The 18,852-nt window shown below is 39.5% G+C and overlaps 1 protein-coding gene across 3 annotated transcripts in view; it reads left to right on the top strand.

The window, feature by feature from the left end:
• The window catches only part of A1CF (APOBEC1 complementation factor), a 91,366-nt gene continuing 79,532 nt past the window's right edge, over positions 7,019–18,852 (top strand). For 2 of the 3 annotated variants that reach the window (XM_018041642.1, XM_018041641.1), the window contains exon 1: positions 7,019–7,100. The gene's annotated coding sequence lies outside the window, so the exon portion shown is untranslated. The remainder of the gene's footprint in view (positions 7,101–18,852) is intronic. The other variant, XM_018041644.1, reaches the window with a different exon arrangement.

The raw sequence follows: 18,852 nt of genomic DNA, 5'->3' as shown, positions 1-18,852 counted from the left end.
TTTGAGTTTCATAGGAAGTCTGAGGCAGGTGTTTCCACGATTCCATCTCCAGATGTGAAAATAGAGACTCAGAGATTAAAGACTTGTCTGAGGGGAGGCAGATACTGAGTGGTTAGTTGAGATTATAACCCAAGAGAATGGACTGCTAACATCATGCTGTTAAACATTAAACTCTACCAAGTCCTAATCCAATATGGTTGTGGTGAAGATCCATTAGAAGTGCTTTGGAAATACAAAGTGCATTTGAAATGTAAGTTTTCATTTTGTATAAACCACAATGAACACAAATTAGGAATCAGGCCCATTAAACAGCAGCTTCGGTTATGTTTGAAAAATTAATGTTCTCTTCCTAACCATCTCAACATTAATTTCAGCTTCCTTTTACCATTTGAAAATGATTAATGAAAATAATTAACATTTTAGTATTCCATTTCTGCTATCCTTAACCCCAAAGTTATTCTAGTATTTAAGAAAATCAGAAAAAAGTCCCCTCTTTATATCCAATACTGTTTTCTATCTGAGCCACCTTCCCTGGTGGCTCAGATGGTAAAGAATCTGCCTGTAATGCAGGAAACCCAGGTTTGATCCCTGGGTTGTGAAGATCCCCTGGAGAAGGGAATAGCTATCCACTCCAGTATTTTTGCCTGGAGTATTCCATGGACAGAGGAGCCTGGTGGGCCACAGTCCATGGGATCACAAAGAGTCAGATATTACTGAGCAACTAATACTTAATGTTTTCCTGCTTGGATGTGGAAAACCTAGATTTGCTAAATCAGCCAAATCTAGTTTTACAGGAAAACAATTCAAGATGCTATCCAAATTGCCATAATATTTCTCAGATACTTTGTGAACCTGAAGTATTCAGTATACCAGTTAGTCACACCAAGTGGCACACTGAATGAAAATGAGGGAGAATGTGATTATGCCATAATCATCCTGTCTGGGATGTGTATGTGTATATATGTGTTTTAACTTTGCTTCCCCCAGAATATCTCCTACCTTTTGAAATGATCTTTTTTTTTAAACTTAGTAAAATTAACTCAAGAAAATGGGTAATATTATAATCATTAAGAGAGACTGTATAATTTCCTCTCTAGAAGTTATCTAAGAGCTTAGTGGAGATTTTTCTGTGGGAATTATTTTCCCTAAAGAAAATTGAACACAGGACATTAAACAGATTAAAATCTAATGAGCAGAAATTTCTAATGTCAAGAAAGGAAAACACCAGGTTGCCAGCTGGATTTCCTTTTCTAAAATTGTTCTTTTATTTAAAAAAATTATATTTGCTTTTGCTTTGGGGTTGAACTAAGTAATATTGCTTTTAAAAAGCAATATGATTTTTGCAAACTAAAATTTCAAAAACATTTGTTTCAATATATGAATGCTAATCAAAAGGACCATGGATTATAAAATGGAAGGTACGCCATTCATGCTTAAAGGACAGGGCCAGGGTGGCTTCCCGTTGGCTGATGTGATTTTTAGAGTAGTCTACACTTTAGATAAATTCTCAAGACTTCATTTAATCCTGCAATTATGTGATACTGAAAATACCGTTCAGATATGTCAGGAGAACCTAATGCAATTTCCTCAAGCACAAACCAAAGAAGGGTGCATGTGTGTGTGTGTGTGTGTGTGTGTGCGTGCGTGCGTGCGTGTGTGTGTGCACCCATGTGCATGCACGTGTGCGTGTATGTGCGAGTGTGTGTTTTAATCCGTTCAACACTAGATGGCTCTAGTTACAAAACCAATAACTTGTCAAAAGTCTAAAATCCTCGAATATGGCATTTAAAGAACAGATGGGTTCTAACCCACTGAGTCAAATTCTACTGTCTTCTAAAGTCATGCACGCCTTAATAATAGCATCAGGCTTCTAGGCCTGACATGTTCTAAATCTCTAAAAGAGCAGGCTTAAAGTCCTGGAAGACCATGTATTTCACAGATTGAAACAAGGAGCTGCACTGACATAGCCTCGAGAGTGTAATTTCATCTGCTCTGCAATCATTCTACTCTGTACTCTTCTATTTTTAAAGCATTTTCACATATACTTTGACCTTCTCAATAATCAGTGAGGTAGATAAGGGAGGTAGAGGTCTGCCTCATTAAAGGCAGGGACGCAGGCTCAGACAAGGGGCAGGAACCTGCTCAGGGTCAAGTAGCTCATGAGTGACAGCATCAGGCCTGGATTCCTCAGGCACCAGCTCCATGCTCAAAGTTCTTTCTACATCATAGACAAGAAAAGACAATTAGGCTTGGGCCCTAGGTAACGTGCCCAACATGGCTCTTACGTTATCTAGCATGCTCCCTTCCAGGGAATTAAGTGACTCCACCAACCTATCAGACATCCAAGATAAATTTTGCATTCCTAAGAAATGGAGAACATTTTTATTAAGGTAGGAGAGGGAAGATTATGACTGGGACGAAAGCTTCTTACACTTGGTAACCTTTGGCTTTGAATTGTCTCTTAAATTTTTTAAAATGTTTGTTTTACCTAAGTCAGCAATTATCAGCAAATTTTGCGTAAGTATACCAGCTCTGTTAGGTGGCAAAGTCATCTGATATTAAAGGCAAGATTATTTCAAAATCCACAAGCAAATGATGGACGACAGCTCCTATTTAATGAGCAGTTCTATGCACCTGAGGGCTACAGTTCACTTCGCAAAGTTTTTACTCTCATTCCATTCTTTCTTGCTCCAGTGCCTCTGTCCTAACCTTTACCACCATGAAGTCTATTAGATGCTTTTCCTCCCTCAAATCCAAATGACTAACTCTTATTAAATACATACATGAATCAAACAATTCTAAGAGAAGCATATTTTGATTTTAAAAAGGATAAACTAATATAATATCATGTATCAGTTATATATGACCTGACTCATTGGAAAAGACCCTAAGGCTGGGGGAGATTGAAGGCAAAAGGAGACCACCGACTCAATAGACATGAATTTGAGTAAGCTCTGGGAGATCATGGAGGAGAACGGAGCCGGGCGTGCTGTGGTCCATGGGGTCGCAAAGAATCAGACGGGACTTAGCGATTGAACAGCAGGAACGTATCAATTACACCTCAATTTTTTTTAATAAAAAAGACATAGGTAGACAGTATCATCTCATGACAATTTTTTTCTCAACTCTATACCCCAAATATATACAAATACAGAATGTGATTCATCTTAGAATTCTTCAGTGACTTTCCCTTGCTGGAAATCTGTAACACCACATACATAGCCCTTTAGCGGCCACTTTCCCCCACTACCTCCCTCTCACCCCTCACAACTGGCTTTCTACCAGTTATTTGAATGTGCCACCCTCCGGGCATTAGCACGTGCTATTTCTCCATACTAGAATGCCCATCCTTCACTGACACATGCCTTGGGTCTCAGTTTATTTTTTATTTTTATTTATTTATTTTTATTTATTTTTACTTTATTTTACTTTACAATACTGTATGGGTTTTGCCATACATTGACATGAATCCACCATGGGTGTATACAAGCTCCCAATCCTGAATCCCTCCCCCCCCCACCTCCCACCCCATATCATCTCTCTGGATCATCCCCGTGCACCAGCCCCAAGCATCCTGTATCCTGTATTGAATATAGACTGGCACTTCGTTTCTTACATGATAGTATACATGTTTCAATGCCATTCTCCCAAATCATCCCACCCTCTCCCTCTCCCTCAGAGTCCAAAAGTCTGTTCTATACATCTGTGTCTCTTTTGCTGTCTCGCATACAGGGTCATCATTACCATCTTTCTAAATTCCGTATATATGTGTCAGTATACTGTATTGGTGTCTTTCTTTCTGGCTTACTTCACTCTGTATAAGTTTAAATAGTTGCTGTTCTGAAAGGGTTTCCTTACTCTCACCCACTCCCACGCTAGGCTAGGTTTCTGTGTTGGTGGTGTTGCTTCTGTTTCTTTTTAAAATAATTATTAACAAGCGATATCAATGAATATCCATCATCTCATATAAGTACAAAATTGAATGGAAAATTTTCTTGTGATGACAGCTCTTAGGGTTCACCCTCTTAACAACATCCATATGCAACACACAGTAGTGTTAATTGTATTTATCATGTTGTACATTACATCCCTCATACTTTTATAACTGAAAGCTTGCACCTTTTGACTGCCTTTATCCAATTTCCGCATGCCTGCCTCTGGTAACCACAAATGATCTCTTTTTCTAGGAATGTGTTTGTTTTGGGTATCATTGCAGATCCCTGTGTTTTGTTCTGTTGGGCATCCTGTACTTCTCTTTCATGATACTTATACCTCAGTCAGTCACTGGGGGGAAAGTTTGCTCAGTGCATATACCCTGTATCTGATTTGTTAACCACTGAATACCTAAAGACTAACACAGTATTCTGCAGGCTTTTCAAATTGTGCTTCACAGTACAAAAAATAAAATTATATCAAAAACAGCATGTGCACATATATATAACTGAAACAAAAGTTTCAGGAACACTACATACCCTTTCTAGAAGCAATCCACTTTGTATTTTCTATTATATTCTGGCTTGAATATGTTGTATACGACTCAGTATCCTGATTTTCCAGTCTACTAGTAAATTCAACCCTCATTTTAAAAAATTACTCATCTAATCTACTGGGATTACCTTGGATAAAACAGAAAAAGACCAACATTCTACGCTTAATATATAAAAAACTACATATATGGATCATAAAAAGTAAAGATGGTATGATATGTCTTAAGAATAAAGATGGTATGATATGTCTTAAGAATAATTAGCCTTATCATTATTATCATTAGTATTTTATATTCTACTAAGGCTGGAAAAGAAGTTAATTTTTTAAAATTTACAAGTTTAAATGTAAAAAAATAAAAACTCAGACACCTTAGTCAATGAGTCCTACGCTAACCATGGAAATCAATTACCTAGTATCAGTGTGCTCATACATGCCCGTTTATAGCAGTCTTATGGTATTCTGAAAATTGTACTTTCAATAAAATGTGTGAAACTAAATAAATAAATGTCCATCTATGCTTGGCAAATTGTAGGTCTTTAGGTAATTGAAGAATAAATAAATGAAAAATGTTTACCAGTCACTAATTAAACTGAATTTGTTTGTTTACATTGTATAACATTTTGATCATTGCTTTATCTCTCCTAGGATAAGGAGGCCCCAGGAGAGCTAACCCAGGTTTATTTTTACATAGTGAAAGCAAGCCTTGCCATTCAAGGAACTTCATTTCCCTTGATTAAACAGATGAGATCAAGGTCATCTATTTGATCTCATTCTGATCAGTTGGTTTTTCTTTGTCCCAAGGCCACAGAGAATGCCAGGATCCCTCAAATAGGAAACTGATACATTTTTAAATAATTAGTTAATATAATGCCTTCTTTCACTGTCATATTTTGCTACTCCATGAGATACCTCAAACCCCTGGCTTTCTTTTCATCATCTCCACTCCTCACCATCCAGGCACCAACCATACCAAGCAACCAACAAAATCCGCCCAGGCCGACCGTCTCACAGTATGACAGTTCTCTGCAGCACCAGGTGAATTCAGGGTAAGAATTCCCCACACAATAGGAAATCATACACACCCAGACTGAGCCTTCACTAGGAAAACCAAAAAACCTGCCTGGTGAGGGGCATCCACTCCCGAGGAGGCTGTAGAGAGATGCAACACTTAGAGAGAGCTGTCAGCTGGGAGGGGCCTGATGCCTCCCTCAGGATTCATTCCAGTCACAATTCCAAGGCAAAGCAACAGGTCCGGGCGTGTGTTTGCTTAACTTTGTCAGGCATTGCTCTGGGAAAAGTTTAGGAATATCTAGACTTGCTTGTGTTTGAGAGCTGAAAACTGTGGGCAGAACTAGCATTCCAACAGTAGGCTTTATATTACCAGATGCCAGCAAGCGACTTATCTTCCTCTATGCCCATATTATGGAACGATTGATTGTAAAATAAACTAAAACAGAATGAGCAAGTACTTCTGTTAGTAGTTGGTTCCTAGAAAAGCAGACTCCTCTTATTAGAACTGAAGCTAAGCATGTCCTCTAATTTTAGTGTTAGAGCCTGTGGTTTATAAACCCTTACAATGTACTCAAAATTAGAAGGGTCCCCCCCCCACAGTGGGCTTTATGACTCTTAGAAATTTCCTGTATAGACTGGAGCTTTTATCAGAGAATTGAGAATGTTGGGTTCATATATTTGGAAATACATTTCCCTGGTGGCTGAGGGTAAAGTGTCTGCCTGCAATGCAGGAGACCCGGGTTTGATTCCTGGGTCAGGAAGACCCCCTCCAGTACCCTTGCCTGGAAAATCCCATGGATAGAGAAGCCTGGTAAGTTACGGTCCATGGGGTCGCAAAGAGTCGGACACGACTGAGTGAGTTCACTTCACTTCACTTCACTTCACGTCACTTATTCTTTAATAAACACAGTTGCCACCGAGATTGCAAGCAATGAACAGCCTTGGCTCTCATATAACCTCAGTACATGGCTGATTATATGGTTCTCTTAAAATCTGAATGAACAGCTTATATAAAAAGAAGTCTGCTTTCCCCAACATGATCTGACACTATTTATTTGGTTATGTAAATACCTTATGTGTTCTATTTTTCTAAGCCTGCATTTATCCGCATACTTGACCTAAAACTCCACACTTTATTCCATGTAATACAATGATATAAGGAGTGTGAAACATTCTCTTAAATTACCATAGGCTTAATATCATTTTGGCATAGCAGAAAACAAGGGACCTAATATAAAGGAAAGCTTAGTTATCCAAATCGCAGTGTTCTACTTTTTAAAATATGTCACTTAAAACACATCAAAATAATATTCACCTCAATGATTTTTAATACAAAATTCATTTTAATATGGTAAACAAATGACAACAGTAATTTTGTAGATTCTGCTTGGATTGTAGTGACCCAATTATCTGGTCAAAGGGCTGCATGGATGCAAGAGACAGGGTGAGTTAAAGTTTAACTCCCAGGAATTGTAAACCAAACCTAAAGCCACTGAACCTTTGGAGTTTGATATGATGATTAGAGCATAACAAGAGTGACACGTTGAATTCGCCATAATCAAGGAAACCTTTTCCGGGTGGGGATCTCTGAAATCACTCAGGTATGGTCCATGTGTTTCGATTTTTCTATTTCAACTCTGTGAAACTGTGCTGTGTGGATCAGTGGGAACGCAGTGAAACAGCTTTCACGCGCTTCCACAAGACAGCTGAATTCAGGGATATTTCTAGTTTGCTTTTATACTGATAAAGCCATCTGAAAACAAAAGAAAATATTAGAATGATCATATAATCTCAAAATGAGACAACAGCCGGCTTTTGTTCTTTGATTTAATCAATTTCTGAGGGTAGAAAAATAATGTAGATTTATCACACCAGGTTCAAGAGTCAGGCTAACGTTTCTGAGAAATGTATTTAGCAATAGCCAGACAGCCGGGAGAGTTGTGGTTGACTGTCTGTTCTGGTCCTCGGATCTGGGGAAGCATTAAAGTGTAATTAACAAGAGACATGGTATTAACATCACTGACAGATTCTGCCTTCTCTGTGGGGGTCACGATTTCCACCATACTTTAGATTTTACATAGTCATTTATCTCCCTCCCTTTCCTCCTTTATCCTGCACCACCACCAAAACCACAGGAAAACGAAACAAAAACAGTCATGGAAAATTTTTGGTCTTGAGTGTATTAAATCTCTACCTTCAGATGGCTTAATTCTTAGATCGTTTCCTTTCAGGATGGTTTGGGCAGCTGTGCTGCAGTGTATATATTTCACGTGATCATTCTGTTCACTCCGAAAAGATGATTCACAATCAGACTATGATGGTATTCTATCTCAAAAAGGAAATCAATCAGGGCACTTACCAGGAATATCTCATTCCTCCCAGAAATCTCTTAAATATTCTAATTGAAATAGTTTTGTTCTATAATTGCCAGAATAAGTTCCAGGGAGAATGGTAAAGAAGTGTGTTCCAAGTCAAATAAGTTTTTTGGACTGTTCAGCTGTGTACTGTGTGTCTTCAAGAAGATGGCTAACAGAGCATTAGTTTGCATTGGGCAGGATTAGTGTTTTGTAAGACGTGTGTTGGCAAATTTAACTCTTGCTATAATTTAGCAACATCAAAGATGTGGTGGCCTGGCCTGAAAAATTCTTTATTATATGTGCTGAGATGCATACCATAGGGCATAGGTTAAGAAATACAAGTGAAATCACTTATTTTAAAGCACTGAAGCATTCCTCTGCTAAATATAGGTAATAAATATATGATTTACAGGTTCGTTTTTAAGGACCATATTTTCTGGAATAGTATGGATACTCTACATTTGAGAAAATTCTCACACTTTATGGTTTCAGTTTATTATTTATCAACTGTAAGGGAAGGGGAAAGATGGTTGTCCAAAAAAAAGAAAAAAGAAATTAGTTATTATGGATAAACCTAAAGTTACATAGTGGATATAAAAACACTGAATATTTGGTTATTATGTTCACCTGGGCTAATACCAAGTTGGTTTTCTGTCATTTCAAATGTAACCTTCCCTACACTGTATTCAGTGGATGTTAATACATGTGGTTTCCAAAGGGAGACTGTGTTGTTAAGTAAGTTGAGGAAATGGCAGACAATTAAAGCAGGTCTTGTTACTACATGAGTAATAATAATGCTGCTGCTGCTGCTGCTGCTGCTGCTAAGTCGCTTCAGTCGTGTCCAACTCTGTGCGACTCCATAGATGGCAGCCCACCAGGCTCTCCCGTCCCTGGGATTCTCCAGGCAAGAACACTGGAGTGGGTTGCTATTTCCTTCTCCAATGCATGAAAGTGAAAAGTGAAAGTGAAGTCGCTCAGTTGTGTCTGACTCTTAGCGACCCCATGGACTGCGGCCCACCAGGCTCCTCCGTCCATGGGATTTTCCAGGCAAGAGTGCTGGAGTGGGGTGCCATTGCCTTCTCCAAATAATAACGCTAACAGACATTTATTAAGCATATGGCCAAGTGCACGTCTAAGTACTTTTCATGCATTTACCGCAAGCTATTCTTAGAATAGCCATATATGTTAGATACTATTATAACATTTTACAACTGAGGCATGAATAAGTTACTGAATGGGCTGGAATTCCTGTTCCCAAATTCCTTAGGTTTGTGACCTTAGGCATGATATTCAACTCTGAATCTAGGATTCTTCAAATGTAAAAGTGAAGTGAAAGTTGCTCAGTCATGTCTGACACTTTGCCACCCCATGGACTGTAGCCTGCCAGGCCCCTCTGTCCATGGAATTCTCTAGGCAAGAATACTGGAGTGGGTTGCCATTCCCTTCTCCAGGGGATCTTCCCAACCCAGGGATTGAACCCAGGTCTCCCATATTGCAGATGGATTTTTTACCATCTGAGCCACCAGGGAAGCCCCTTCAAATATAAAATGGGGGTTAAATCTGTCCTGCAGAATTAAATAAAGATCACAGGAGATGATAAAGCAAAACTAATTAAGCATAGTCCTCAGCAATGTGAATTCAAAAATTCAGCAAAACTCTCTTCCCTGTCCATTTCCCTATCAGTATAAACCTCCAATAGTTTCCTAAAGCTTTCCAGAGTTTCTTAAAACTTTCCAAACTTCCCCATTAGCTCCTCTTTGTCAAAACAAGGCTAATATTATTTACATCAAACACTGAACATAAAAAATGAAGTTTTGATGAGTCACAAAGGGAACTCCTATTTGTTCAGAAAATAAGAGAATTTATCATTTTCTTTTATTCCAAAAAATAAGCATCCTAGATCATTTTTATTGTAGAGAATGTTTCTCAAGAAGACTCTTAGTTAAGAACCCAAAGCCTTTTCTGCTGAAACCCACGGGACATCCTGTCACAGCGTGTGTTCGTTTCATCATACAGCCAGTTGATGTCACAAATCTGTTTTGATAACTGTCTTTTAAAATATTGTCATCCCTCAGGACACTGGGTACTCCGCTGGGTACTGTTGCACAATGGTTTTCATTACCTTCTGTGTCTCTAAATGACTCAATAAGTTCAAACAAGATGGTATTGATCCACAGAGGATAAACACCATTTTATCTTATTCATGGAAACAGTAACCAGGCTCCTCCAAAGTGCAGTCCTCACAGTCCCAACTCCCCCAGGGAAGCAGCTGGGGAAAGGAGCGGCAGGCCGCAGTGACCTTCTATACAGAACCCTAAGGCCCATCTGCTCCTTGGCCTGATAAGGTGAAGCCCAGGCAGTAATTGACAAATATTTACTGCTGACTCAATCAGCAGCTTTTCATTTTATCCCATTAAACCTTATCCAACTAGGTGGTCAGCTTTAAAAACTATTTTACATTTTTAATTTAAAGATTGACATTTTGTGGTGAATAGTTTTGATGGATCCGAATCCAAAATTAAAATATTTCCCTTTATAAAAATGGTTGTCTTGACTAAAATATGCTCGTTTCTTAAGCTCTCTAATTTTATTTTCTTTTAAAGATGTATAAACTAAGCTTGGGTTTTTTTTTTTTCCTTATTTGGATAGATATGCGGAATTTTATATTTGTGGGTGTTAACAATCATATGGAAAGTATTTTCCAGATTCACCCCTGCTAATATTAAGAGGGAAGTAAGAAGAAGAATTAAGAGAACTCCCTCTAGTTTGCAAGATTATATACAGGGTTCTGCTCCAGTCAATAATATGGCTAGGGAGAATCAGCATATGGCAATTCGGTCACATAGAATGACTAAGTGAGCAAACTGGTTTGCAATTCTATAAAAAATATTTCTTCCTTCAATGACATAATAATGCCTTTTATTCCTACAGCAGTTAAAATGCCACCATTTTTTGGAATGCTGAATTGACTCAAGAATATGAGGTTTATCGACACATAGCAAAATTAACAGCTATGATACCTTATTTCTATAGACTATTCTAGCATTGAATACAGAAGAATTTAGATTTTTTAAAGAAACTGTCTTCATAGTCAACTTAGTAATCTTAGTTTCTTCAAGGTTATTGTCATTATTCATCATTGAATGATCTCTCACCTAGAGTTTATAACCCCAGCTCTGTTTACGTAGCAAAAACGCAGACTATGTTGGGAGCCTTCACCTACTATTCTGGGCATTAACTGATTTGTCTATGAATGAATTAAGAAGTTTGATGAAACTGTGAAGAGAAGGCATAAGGAACCCCATGGAAGGTGAGGGGAGAATCAGTTCCATGCAGGTCCCAGAAGAAAACAATCCTGAAAAGATTTAAACCGGTGCAGATGCTGCAATGAACATGGTGAGGGAAGCAAAGGGACAAATCTGTAACATCTCCTGAAAAACTGCCAGAGCACTGTCAGGGTATTAGGTATACACACAACCGATTTTCATTCCTATTAACTCACCTTTAGTATACTTCTATCCAGCTTGTCTCTTAGGTTTCTATTTAGTGCTCAGCTGGGGCCTTCTGCATGAAGTGATGTGACTTGTTAGCCTAAAACCTCTGCTTCCTTGCAGTGGAAGCCAGAAATCAGAATCTGATACCACGGAGGAGACTGTGTGGGCACATACAAAGGCTCAGTTCATGAATCTGCTTTTCAGCCTTCTGTCCTGAAGAACCCTAATGCTGCCTCACAGTTTAGGCATTTACTACCAACCATTTGACACCCCATGATAACAAGGATGAGAGCAATGATATTAATAACAGTTCTTATATCCTGACATAGCTTATGCCATATGCCAAACACACAGATAAACTCGTTTAACCCTCTGGAATCCTCTGGAATGGGTACCAATGCAACACCCCGTTTTCAAACAAGAGGGGAGGCCTCAGAGACAAGGAAAACCTTGCCCAAGACCCCCCAGTTAATCAGTGGTAGAAACAGGAGTGAACTCCAGCAGTCTGGCACAGAGACAACGTAAAAAGAGTAAAAATGGAACACTGAGAAGCCTCGAGTCTTGGAGTTAGAAGAAAACTTTGAGGTCCTTTATTTAACAGAGAAAAAGCTGAGTGAGTGTCCCAAGGATAAAAGACAATTTTATTAGAGGGAGAGAACCCATATGCAGGACTCCAGTCCTCAGGCAGGTCCTTTCCACTGGACCACCACCCGCTGGATAGCATTTCTAATTCAGCCGGATTCTCTATACACATTCTACGAGAAAGAGTAATAGGACTTCACCATTATGAGAAATATTCCCTCCATTCAGAGTCTTCCTCTCCCCACTCTGCTCAGATTCACAGATGACGCAGCAGAGACTCAGTCAAAGGAGACCCATGTTGTGAATGAAGAGACAGCAAGGCCCAGATCACAGTGGAAATACATGCAGGCATGGGCCAGGAATACAGTGGCGATATCTCTAGAAATATACAGTAATTGTCCTGAAGGACTTGGCTGCCTTACACTAGAATTCTCTTAGTGTCTGAAGAGGACATAGCACCTCCCACCTAGAGGGCACACCCTTCTCCCCAGGGAAAGGATAATTGGGTCTATGAATGCTAAGGGAATCCCATATTTAAACTGACCTAATTTGGAGCTTTAAATGGAGACCCAGATGCACCCAAATAGCAGTTCCACCAGCCTCAAGAGAGTTTTTCATTTAGCTTAAAAAGAGTATGTTTCCAGAAGTTCCTTTTTAAGATACAAATTAGTTGGGATATAGAGTGAGAGTGATCAGGGCACTTTGAGGTGTTAACATTCAGGAACACTGTAGCCTAAAACCATTGAGCATAGTTACCAGCCTGGTAAAGTGTTAGTCGCTCAGTCATGTCCGACTCTTTGCAACCCCATGGACTGTAGCCCACCAGGCTCCTCTGTCCATGGGATTCTGCAGGCAAGCATACTGGAGTGAGTAGCCATTCCCTTCTCCAGAAGATCTTTCAGGGACTGAATGTGGGTCTCCTGCACTGGAGGCAGATTCTTTACCTAATCTGAGCCGCCAGGGAAGACTAAAATCACCCAGCATAGTCAACAGACTGGTAAAGTCTTATGGAAAGAGGACTTAGGACAAGTCAGTTTCAATGGTGGGGAAGAGAAGATTTGAGGAGATATGGCTCAGGGTGGAAGTGTCATGGCTAATCAGAAGACAAGGGATTTGAATGGTATTTGATTTTTGAGAAAGAATTTACTTATTAAACAAGTTTGATTTATTATTAAAGTAATTTGAGCATTATGCCTACCAGACACTAATTCCTCCATCTCTCCCTCATTTCAAAACAGTTATTTAATACAAGTGCATTTACTTACATTGAAATCAATCAGAGAATGCCATTATGTGGTCCCAGAGGAGAATAAAGATAAGAGAAAATCTTATAGTGTCTACAAACTCTCATTTTTATTTGCCTTTCAAAATAAGACATAAAATCAAATATTTACTATAATAATAACTCAGTTTAATACTTCCAATAATAATAATTCAAGATTTCAAAGTATTCCCACAATTCTGATGAAAACAAGAAAGCTGATTCATGGTGTTGGCATGGCCAAGAGGAAGATGATTCCAATGTTAAAGCAGAGGGCTCTGGACCCAGAAGGCCTGGGCTCAAATCCTAGCTCCACCACTTACTATCCTTGTGACTTTTAGCAAGGTAATTTCTCTGTGCTTGTTTCCTCTGCTGTAAAATCAGGGTTGCTTAGAGAATGGATCAGAAATTACACATGAAGTTCTCAGAACAATGCCAAGTAAGTGTACACAAACCTCAGCTATTACAGCGGTAATTCTCATCTCATTTCTGTGTTGATTACACAATGCTTTACTAAGAAAATGGTTAGGAGAGAGACAGGCTATGAAGTCAACATGTAGAAACTGTTTTAGCGTGGAAGTCAGTGGCTTAGAAATTATCTATCCCCACGACTGGCTTGCTCTGTAAATGGGGAGCAATTTTCTCCCTGACTCTGTGGTATCTTTTCCAAGACAGAGACGTTCTCTATCACAGGCAGGGCCTCCTAATAAAGTCGGGATAGAGTGATTTAAAGGGACCTGGGTAATTACCAAGGGCAGAAGCCTAAAAATCTGATCTGAAATCACCCCAGAGAACAAACCTCTCAGGTTCTATTATTTTCATAGTTAATACAACATCAACAATTATCAAAATATTCAAAGGCACTTTTAAAGGTGCAGATTGCTGAATGATGGTCATTAGCACAGCAAAAAAACATGCATGAGCTAATATAAACTGCCCCCAAATCATTCCCCTGCACAGGCATGATAACAGACACCTGAAGAGGAATTGTGTGTGGAGGAGCTTTGGGGCATCAGCACTGCCACAGAGGGGGTTGGTGTCGGTGTTCATTTTAAGGGAAGCGGCAAGAGGAAAGGGCACCAGGGAGATTCTAATGTTAATGTACCCACTGGGAATTGATTTACTGAGACTTTGTTGAGTTCACCATTCTTCTAGATGTTGCGTTGGGTACAAAGATATATTGTACATTTGTCCCTAAAATCAAGGAACCCATGAAGGATTCTCCAAAGCTCCCACAGTAGCTCTGGGATAATTAATCACTCCCTTCTTCAAGGCCTCTTACTTTGTTTGAAATGAGTATTATTTACAAAATCAGGAGTTTTTGAAAGGCAAGAAAAGTATCCTATTTAATTTCCAAACCTAAAAGTGTTATATATATGCATAACAGTTGCATAATACTGTTTATTGAATAAAACAGCCACCTAGTTGGGGAAGAAGGATAAGAGGTTAGAATAGGTAAAGGAAAACACTAGTGAGTGCCATGTACCAGGCTGTGCACTCATCCAGTACGTTGGATCACTATAACAACCCCACAAGGCAGGCATCATCATGCCCCATTTTGAAATTAATAAACTGGGACTTGGTTAAATAACTTAAACCAAGTTTGCAAAGTTCTTAAGGGATGGAACTCAACATCTGAACCTAAGCCAGTATGAATTTGTGATCCCATAGGTTTTTGTTCATGACTGTGACACCCTTAGACTTACGAACCAATAATGAACAACACAGAGCCAAATAGTCTATATTCCAATATCATGTGGTGAAACAAGAAAGTTAAAGAGCTCAAAGTCTGGAATAGTCAGAGAGGTTATATAAAATTTCCATTCGGTTCAGCAAATATGTATGAAGTGACAACTAAGAATGAGGCTGAAGGCTAAGAAGATGAGAGTATATCCTTGGGGAGTTTAGGGCCCTCCTTCTCTTCATGCTACATTTATTCCTCAACTATAGTTCTGCCCCCTTTTCCCCATCTGTCTCTAAACTAGTCTTTCTGCCTTGAAACTATCCTTAAGATAATGCATCAGGCTTCCCTGATGGTTCAGTGGGTAAAGAATCTCCCTGCCATGCAGGAGACGCAGTCAATGTGGGTTTGATCCCTGGTTAGCTTCCCTGGTGGCTCAGGGGTTAAAGCATCTGCCTGTAATGCAGGAGACGAGTCTGATCCCTGGGTCGGGAAGATCCCCTAGAGAAGGAAATGGCAACCCACTCCAGTATTCTTGCCTGGAGAATCCCATGGACGGAGGAGCCTGGTAGGCTACAGTCCACGGCGTCACAAAGAGTCGGACATGACTGAGTGACTTCACTTTACTCACTTAGGAAGATCCCCTAGAGTAGAAAATGGCAACCCACTCCAGTGTTCTTGCCTGGAAAATTCCATGGACAGAGGAGCCTGCCAGGCCACAGTCCATGGGGTCACAAAGAGTTGGACACGACTGAGCAACAAGGCACCCATGTGTGCAAGAAAACTCAAGAGTTCTCTTTCTAAAGTACACAGGGCCCTAGAATTCTTCCAGGGTGATCTCAGTGACTTCATACTACAACAAGAATGCTCTATTATGCCAATAGATAGACTGCTTTAATTCTTGCCTGCCTTACCAGCCTCATCTGTCACTCTCATTCCCTTCCCCTATTCTGTTCAGGCCCTCAGGTGATTAGATGAGGCATACTCACATTAGGAAGAGCAATCTGCTTTACTCAGTCTACAGATTCAAGCATTCATATCATCCAGAAACATCCTCAAAGACACACCGCAAGAAAACCCGCCCCAAATTATACTCAACATTCTAATCATACTCAACTTCTCAACCATCCATATTATTTCACTTATGTCCTGTCCCCTACAGTTCCTTTCTCATCTTCTCCCTTCACGTAACTCCTAGCCATCCTTCAATTGGCCTGAGTGAGGAAAGGTATATGCTGGAAATTAATATGGAGTACAACTTAATATGAAGTATTAGAGATGTTTGATAGGTAACAATATAGAAAAATTGACATTGATAGTTACATGAGGCCATAGGAATTATGTTAATAGAAGAGCAATATTAAAAAAATATTTAAGAAAATTAACCAGTGTTATACAGATGGCATTAAAGTTAGAAAAACTAGAGGTTGAATTGTAACCGTGATCTAGATATTAGATAAGGGTTGCAAAAATGAAAATTAATGGCAGTGGGAATTCAAAAGAAAGCTAAATATCAGAACACGATGGCTGATTAGAAATAAGGAGACAACAATTTAATGAGGGAATTTTACACCAATACATGTAAGTTAGAATAAAGTCAGAATTTATATAAGCTGCTTTTTATTTATTTTTTATTTTTTTTTAAATTTTACTTTACAATGCTGTATTGGTTTTGCCATACATTGACATGAATCCGCCACGGGTGTATATGAATTCCCAATCCTGAACCCTTCTCCCACCTCTCTCTCCATACCATCTCTCCGGGTCATCCCAGTGCACCAGCCCCAAGCATCCTGTATCCTGTATCGAATCTAGACTGGTGATTCGTATCTTACACGATAGTATACATGTTTCAATGCCATTCTCCCAAATCATCCTACCCTCTCCCTCTCCCAGAGAGTCCAAAAGTCTGTTCTATATATCTGTGTCTCTTTTGCTATCTCGCATACAGGGTTATTATTACCATCTTTCTAAATTCCATATATACATGTTAGTATACTGTATTGGCTGCTTTCTAAAGGGAAACATAAGGTTGTCCTTTACTGCAAGCGTCAGACTGCCTCAGGGTCACTGTAGTGCAGAGCTTTAGATAGCTGATTTTGTAAGATTCTCTTCAGGATTGAATGCATCCCATTAGTCAGTGATTGGCAGCTTTGGTTGAGAATTGAGTTTTCAACTTATTCTTTCCAAATTGGTCTGAGGATACCAGATGCAGCAAATGAGTTCAAAAGGACAATCTCAACAAAAATAAAGACACACGATAACACCAGACCTCACCAGCTGGTCAGATCTCTGAAATCTGCCACAGCAATATTGGTCCCAGGACTACTGGGCAAGCATCTGCCTTTAAGCTGAGGGCTATCTACATTGTATGCTGATTGCCACTTTACCAATTTCTAAGTCAACTTAGAAATTAAACATACATGCAAGGAAATTCAGGGCTTCTCCGGTAGCTCAGCTGGTAAATAGTTTGCCTGCAATGCAGGAGATCTGGGTTCAATTCCTGGGTGTATGAATTGATGCTTTTGATCTGTGGTGTTGGAGAAGACTCTTGAGGGTCGCTTGGATTGCAAGGAGATCCAACCAGTCAATCCTAAAGGAAATCAGTCAGTCCTGAATATTCATTGGAAGGACTAATGTTGAAGCTGAAGCTCCAATACTTTGGTCACCTGTTGCGAAGATCTGACTCATTGGAAAAGACCCTGGTGCTGGGAAAGATTGAAGGCAGGAGAAGGGGATGATAGAGGATGAGATGGTTGGATGGCATCACCGACTCAAAGACTATGAGTTTGAGCAAGCTCCAGAAGTTGGAGATGGACAGGAAAGCTTGGCATGCTGCAGTCCACGGGATCTCAAAGAGTGACTTTGACACACAAAGAGTTGGACATGACTGAGCAACTGAGCTAAACTGCAAGGAGATTCTGTTCTTGTTAAGTTATGTGACTCTGGAATTTCTTAACTCTGCCAGTTCTCTTTCCCAGGGATCTTTGAGAAAGTCAGGCATAGGATCAGAGTTGAACATTATTATTGAGTGAGGGTAACATGATAGGCATCTGATGATGGCTGTTACCCTGATGTTACATGTACCAGGACAATAACACCACCAAAACCATGTATGCATATATGTTAGCCAGAGTTCTCCAGAGAAACAGAACCAATATTCCAATTGGAATCCTAATAGGCTAATACATACATGCACATGGTTTTAGTGTTGTCAATGTCCTGGTATCTATAAGATATATATAAATATGTTTATCTGTCAATAGATAAAGAGGTTTATTATAAAGAACTAGCTCATCTCATTATGGAGGCTCATAAGTCTGAAGCTGGCAATCTGGAGATCCAGGACAGCCAACATGTAATTTCTATCTGGAAGCCAGAGGCCTAGAGACCCAAGAAAAGCCAATGTTTCAGTTCAACTTTGAATGTAGGAAAAGACTGCTGTCCCAACTCAAGCACTCAGGCTGGGCAGAATTCCCTTTATTTAGCCTTGATTCTATTCAGGTCTTCAGTTGATTAGGTGAGGCCCACCCACATGAGAAGAGCAATCTGCTCAACTCAGTCTACAGATTCAAACATCTGTCTCATCCAGAAACGTCCTCAAAGACACACCCAGAATAATGCTTGGCCAAATGTCTGGGCACTCTATGACCCAGTCAAGTTGATACATAAAATTAACCATCAAAATATAACCCTAAAAGAATAAAAGTGCCTATGCTGTCTTAAGAATCTCCATTTCCTCTCTATTACCCACTCTCTCCTCCAATACATGCACAATTTCTGTCTGTCGTTAAAATTTTTCAATGTCTTTTTTGGATTAAAAAACTTAATCATCAATCTTTGATGTTGTCAAGTACAGATCATTTATAAGGATCTCTAGTTCAGAGTTTCTGATATTCCTACGCAAGTTAAGCAGAGGCTGGAGGATTTGTAATTGGGGGGGGGGGTGGTGGTGGTGTCAGAACCAGCTTTGAAAGG

The sequence above is a fragment of the Capra hircus genome, chromosome 26 (assembly GCF_001704415.2).
Source record: "Capra hircus breed San Clemente chromosome 26, ASM170441v1, whole genome shotgun sequence".
Lineage (NCBI taxonomy): Eukaryota > Metazoa > Chordata > Mammalia > Artiodactyla > Bovidae > Capra > Capra hircus.
Note: the sequence above shows the minus strand (reverse complement) of the source record. Positions and strands in the feature narration are given on the sequence as shown.